This window comes from Bison bison, unplaced genomic scaffold (genome assembly GCF_000754665.1).
Source record: "Bison bison bison isolate TAMUID 2011002044 unplaced genomic scaffold, Bison_UMD1.0 scf7180017864309, whole genome shotgun sequence".
Classification (NCBI taxonomy): domain Eukaryota; kingdom Metazoa; phylum Chordata; class Mammalia; order Artiodactyla; family Bovidae; genus Bison; species Bison bison.
The window spans coordinates 1,320,856-1,327,473 of record NW_011494881.1 but is presented as its reverse complement, the minus strand read 5'-3'; the positions used below and the strand labels follow the sequence as shown (position 1 = coordinate 1,327,473).

Genomic DNA, 6,618 nt, shown 5'->3' with positions numbered 1-6,618 from the left:
TTCTGCTATAGGGGTGGTGTCATCTGCATATCTGAGGTTGTTGATATTTCTCCCAGCAATCTTGATTCCAACTTGTGCTTCCTCCAGCCCAGCATTTCTCATCATGTACTCTGCATATAAGTTAAATAAGCAGGGTGACAATATACAGCCTTGATGTACTCCTTTTCCTATTTGGAACCTGTCTGTTGTTCCATGTCCAGTTCTAAGTGTTGCTTCCTGACCTGCATACAGATTTCTCAAGAGGCAGGCTTTTCAAATTTATTTTTGTGACTTTAGCAGAAAAAAAATTAGAAGAACTTAAACAATGTGTAGGTATATGGTTTTTGGGGTGTGTATATATATATATATATTTTAATTTAAATTTATTTATTTTAATTAGAGGCTAATTACTTTACAATATTGTATTGGTTTTGCCATACATCAACATGAATCTACCACGGGTGTACACGTGTTCCCAGTCCTGAACACCCTTCCCACCTCCCTCCCCATACCATCCCTCTGGGTCATCTCAGTGCACCAGCCCCGAGCATCCTGTATCCTGCATTGAACCTGGACTGGTGATTTGTTTCTTATATGATATTTTTTTATTACTAAGAATTAGAGCTTTAAAAGTAAATATAATATTTCAACTGTGAAAGTCCCTTGGTCATGTCTGACTCTTTGTGACCCCATGGACTATATAGTCCATGGAATTCTCCAGACCAGATTACTGGAGTGGGAAGGCTTTCCCTTCTCCAGGGGATCTTCTCAACCCAGGGATTGAACCCAAGTATCCTGCATTGTAGACAGATTACTTACCAGCTGAGCCACAAGGGAAATCTTGACATTAGCAGGTTGGTATAATCCCCAGACAGGGTTTCTGACATAAGCCACATGAGGTCACCTTGGAGCTTCAGATTAGGACCCAGCTCTTGGTTCACACTTGTACATCTCTTTCAATCAGTCACACACACAAGCACACCATAGAGTTATTGAACTACAGCAGAAAATGTGCTTTCCAGGAGAACAAAGAACTATAGATCCAAGCGTCCTTACCTTGTCCTGAAGAATCCTGGATGAGCCCCCAAGATGAAAGGTTGCCACTATGAGCCATGAAAGATGCTGGGATTCTTGGCCTCCAGAGGAGAGGAATTTGATCCGGGGTCAGTGACGAGGCTTGACCACTCAGAGCTTTTGTGTAATAAAGTTTTATTAAAGTATAAAAGAGATAGAGAAAGTTTCTGACATAGACATCAGAAGGGGGCAGAAAGAATGAATCAACTAGGCAACCATTTATTTATGATCCAAGTTTGCAGTTTGTATCTCTGGGTAACAAAATGTGGACTTCTATTCAAAAACTAGTAATAGGTATCACAGTCATACAAATTACTGATTTAATTTATTGGCTGAGTTTGATACCAGACTTCCTCTTAAAAGCAATGGTCTACATTGATTCTATCTTTTTTTCTTTATAGTATTTAGTTAAAATCATGAAAAGATTTTTGACTTGGTGTACATTTGTTTGAAACTTGCTGTTTTCCTATAGTGATACTCTAGGTTTCTGACTAGAGAAACCAAAACAATTAAACATGTCACCTCATGTATTGGTTATTAGTCCTAATTCTTAATCTATGAAGATTTTCTATGGATACTTTTAAAAGGCTTGAGAGGTTTTACATAATTTAAGTGGCTTATATGCTTTGCAATTTACACTTGGAAAATATTGCATTAATACCAAGTAATAATGATACAAAGGCTTAGAGAGTCAAAGAATTGGAACGGATTTTGAGATTATTTTATTCAATACACATTTTACATATCAGAAAACTGAAACCCAGAGAGATTAGCTTTATTGACATATGATATGGGTACCAAAACTTTGTGTGGAACTCAGATCCTTTGACTCTAGTGTATTTTTTATACCATTCTGTCTTCTTTAAATCCAAACCAAAGTTTTTTTTTTTTTTTTTACCTTGTGAAGAACAATAGCACTAATAGATAACATTTTATCTATTTTCATGTAGATTTATCCAAACAACTAAGACAGAATTTGTTTCATTAGAAGTGAAACATAGGTCTTAAACTATTCTTTGTTTCTTTTCCATTTTAAAAGCAATACATATTTATTATAAAACATGAGGATCATAGTTTCATTGTCCAAAGTTTGGCAATTATGCAAATTTTTTACTAACTTGAATTTAATACATCACGTTGGACAGGGAAGCCTGGCATGCTTCAGTTCACGGGGTTGCAAAGAGTCGGACACGACTGAGCCACTGAACTGAACCGATTCTTTGAAGTGGATGAAACAATTATTTCAAATTCCTTCTACTGTTGGGAATTTAATTTATAGAACAATCTTTATTGATGAATCACTCAGTTCAGCTTCCCTTAAGTCACTGAAACGTGTAAATTATTGGCTCCAAAAGGAAAGAAATCACTGATATTCTAATACACAGTCTCTCTTCTATATGGCTGACATTATCTTTTTTTTTGTTGTTTTTTTTTTAATTTTATTTTATTTTTAAACTTTACATAATTGTATTTGTTTTGCCAAATATCAAAATGAATCCATCACAGGTATACAAGTTATCCCATGCCAAAGGACAAGATAAATAGAAAAGAATTATTACTTTCTTCCCCTAAGATTTGGTGAGTTTTCAGTGGAATGACCAAAAGATTAAGTCCAGAATGGTCTTACTGCTTTCCTAAAACACTACCACCAATCTGGTTGTGCTGTTGTTTTGCTTAAATCCCTTGAGAAGCTCACTGTCACCTCTGGTTAAACACGACATACCTCATGACACACAAGCTTCCTCTGATTTGATTATTTTTGTTGTTAGATAAAGTCAAACAATCAGCCATCAAGAAAAACAGGGACCTTACTGGAGAAGGAATTGTAGGTTCATTTTAGTGCCCTGCACTTTGCTGTTCTCCATTTGTCTTACTGTCCTGTATTCACCTCTGTTCTGCCTCAAATCTCCAGTTTATTCATGGTTTTTGCTTCCTGTGGAGTTTGCTTGCCATAACATCTTCAGTGCCTACACACTACCTCATGACTCAGCTTTACTTCATATCAGCTCATTCTTTCAAGACTTTTCAGTTTAAAATTCTACAGAAAGCAAGTCTGAAATGTCATCTCATAGGCTACTATCTGACTTACGAGTTGGTTCTTGATTAGGTGATCACCCTGAGTCTAATCAGATATGATGGAGGGTTGAGAGTCATGGTGAAGTTGGCAGGGTCATGGTTATAAAACTGGGCAGGTGCTTCAGATGGGGCCTATTGCAGGTATGAAGTATGGTTAATGAAACCTGATTTAAAGATCCTTTGCTATCTGGTCCAAAGCTACCCTTTTGCCATTATTTTAACTCACTATGTGATATGCTATGCAGCCCACAATCCAGTCACAGCAAAATATTTATCATTCTCTGAACAAGCCATGTTCTATCATGGTGTTCTTCATTGTTTACACTGTTCTTATACAAATATCCTCCCCGCCCCCATTGTCCATCAGGTGAAATTGTTAGATCAAATGTTGTATTCTCCATACAGTCTCTTCTGGGGATTTTGGTTGACTTCCTCATAAGCACTTTGGGGTTATATTACATATACATATGAAATACAAATACATTGTACTGTATTTGTTTATATGTAAAATTTTCCAACAAAATATCCTTAAAGTCAGGGATGATGGAATCTCATTCATCTTCAAATATCTACTATTGACACACAATGCATATTCAATATGTGTTAGAAGAAAAGAAAAAAATCAAAGTGATACAATGGGAGATACTCCTATCATAGTCAGGAGTCCCTGGAAGGAGTACTGTAGCTGACTCACAGATTGCCCAAGATACACTCAAGTATAAGGGCAATGTATGTACCAAGTATGACAAACGCTCAACTTTGGAGGCAATGAGCCAGAATACTGGTTTATTTTTCACCATTTGCAATCTCTATTCAACTAAAACGTGTTGCAGATGGATTTTTATTGCTCCTTCATTCTCCTCCAACCTGAGAAATTTTACTGTGAGGGCACTTTCATTTGTGTCTGAAGGCAGTGTCCTTGTATTCACAGAAAAACAACTCCTTATTTGTCAACATGGGCAGGGACAATCTGGGGACAAACTCCTTATCTGGATCTGTTTACTCCTCTGTTCCTTACCCACAGTATGACCCCAGGGGGCATTTTTTGCCTTAAGTGGGCTTTCATTAGGGAGTTTACTGGAATATCTGTAAGTTCCAAAGAGTGTGCCCATGGTGTCAAGAAATCTAGCTTTAGAAGCCAGCTTGAAGAAACCTGACCTAAAGGACTGGTTGTGATCTGGTCCTTATTTGTCTATTTTGTGTCAGTTCCCAATTCTAGGTGTTGGAGGGAGAATTCAGAGGAAAGAAAAGACATATTTCTATATTCCCATTGTTTACAATCCAGAATGGCATAAAGATGAGACACTTGTTACAGTGTGGGTAGTGAGTGCTATCATGAAAAAAGACCAGGGTGCTATGTGATTTCATAGGATTGACAGCTATCCAGACCCAAATTGCAGAAGCAAGAATTTAATTCAGTTCTAGCAAAAGAAAAATTATGGTGATAAAAGTGCATGATTTTACAATAAATAACTATTAATACATCTAGCCAGAGCAGTATTCAGAACACTTCCTTATTTGTTTTGTAAATTCTCAGTTATATTCAGTAGACATGGTTTGAAATATAACCTAACCATGCAATTTAACCTAGGTAGTATTCAGCAATACCGGTACTTCTTAGTGAACATCTGTAACATATTGGTCAGTGAAAAACCAGGTGAGTATTATTAGTCAGTATCTTTAAAATTCTACTTTAAGGCATCTTTGATAGCCTGCACCACCCTTTCATCCTAAACATTCTTTAAAAACAGATGAGGTGCCATGGTGACAGCTTGGATAAGATCCTTGTCCACAAATTCTATAACTTGACTGAGACAAATGTGGACCTGTTGTCAGAAGTAAGTGTGCCTGGCAGCTTGGATGCTGCAAAAAAACTGGCATAGAGTCACATTGTCACCACAGAGGCTTGAGGTTGAAGCAAAAGCACTTAAAGTCATTGTGAGAAGTAGTATACTGAAGGGAAAAGTTTTTATCTTATAATGCAAAATCAATATGGAATTCTGATCCAATTTTTTTTAGTCTTTTCCCATGGGAAAATTAGGTGTCTTAGATTGTTTATGCCAAGCAGCCTGCCATGTGGTATGCACTAACTTCCTTTAGACTTTTCAATATCCGAATCAATTGAGGCCATCAGATAGAGCTTCTAGCCAAGGCTTTCAAGCAGACAATTCCCACATGTGCTGTGTGTAGTGAAGCCAATATAATGCCTTCTGGAATAAAAACATAACTGTTCTCCAAAATAGATCCTTATGCTAGAACACACACACACACAAGCCTTGTGTTTACGTTTTCAGATTAGTTTCAAGATTTTTAATGAATTTCTGAGTTTTCTACACTTCTACTTTGTAACAAGAGATAATCTGAGTTCATATTAATTTCATTTCATTTTATTTCATAAGCCTGAAAATAAGAATCAAGAAAGCCTTTTCTTAACTGATCTGATGTTAGTGGCACACATATTTTAATATGTGTTAGGGATAGATATTCTCAACTATTAGATATTGATTGTGTTCTCTGAATTACAATTGGTGGTATGATCAGTTGAGAACTTCAATCATAGTACAAATTCATCAGATATATTAGTCTCAGAGTTCCCTATATGAGTTATATATGAGAGCTCCAACTTTGGCAGGAACATAATACAAGTTTCTGTTTGCTTTATATGATAGAAAACCTCTCAAAATATGGATTTCAGGAAATAACTGCAACTTTCAGTTCAGTTCACAGCACATATAATGTACAAATTCTTTATATGTTCATTATGGATTATCCACCTGAGGTGTCTAAGAAACAGATTAGATTAGATTGAAAATTGGATATCAATTTGAAAAATTAGTAGGACCAGAAAAAGAACATAGTAACCAGAAAAAATGAAAAATAGATATAGAAAAATAGTTGTTTCCTTTTGTCTTCAAACAGATTATTGTTAGTAAAACAGAAAAAAACAACTAATAAAACAAAAATTCTTGCACACTACATATCATCTCTGACTCACCTTAGGCAACGTGCACAACCTACCAAGGGAACAGAAACAAAAGTGGAATGAGAAGAACAACAAAAATGCTCCTGAGGAATAGAAAGGATAGGGATAATAAGTTTCCAGATTGGAAGGCTCGACAGCCTGAGTTTATCTGTGTATAAATTCAAGGCTACATGATCAAAACCACAGCAGAATTTTTGTGTTCAATTCTGTGCTTTTAAAATATTTTTCGTTTTTAAGCATTCCAATTTGTAAATTTCCAAACGGACAAAAGTCGAGAGAATAAGGTAATGAACTTTACTGTACTCATCACCTATGTTCAGTGGTCAACAATTATTATTAGCACATGACTAAGCTTTATTGGAGAGGGCAATGGGACCCCACTCCAGCACTCTTGCCTGGAAAATCCCATGGACAGAGGAGCCTGGTGGGCTGCAGTCCATGGGGTCGCGAAGAGTCGGACACAACTGAGTGACTTCACTTTCACTTTTCACTTTCATGCATTGGAG

General features: G+C 36.4%; 1 protein-coding gene across 1 annotated transcript in view; it reads left to right on the top strand.

Moving 5' to 3' along the window:
• Nucleotides 1–6,618, top strand: part of CTNNA3 (catenin (cadherin-associated protein), alpha 3) — a 1,923,005-nt gene that overhangs the window by 833,717 nt on the left and 1,082,670 nt on the right. The window lies entirely within an intron of this gene.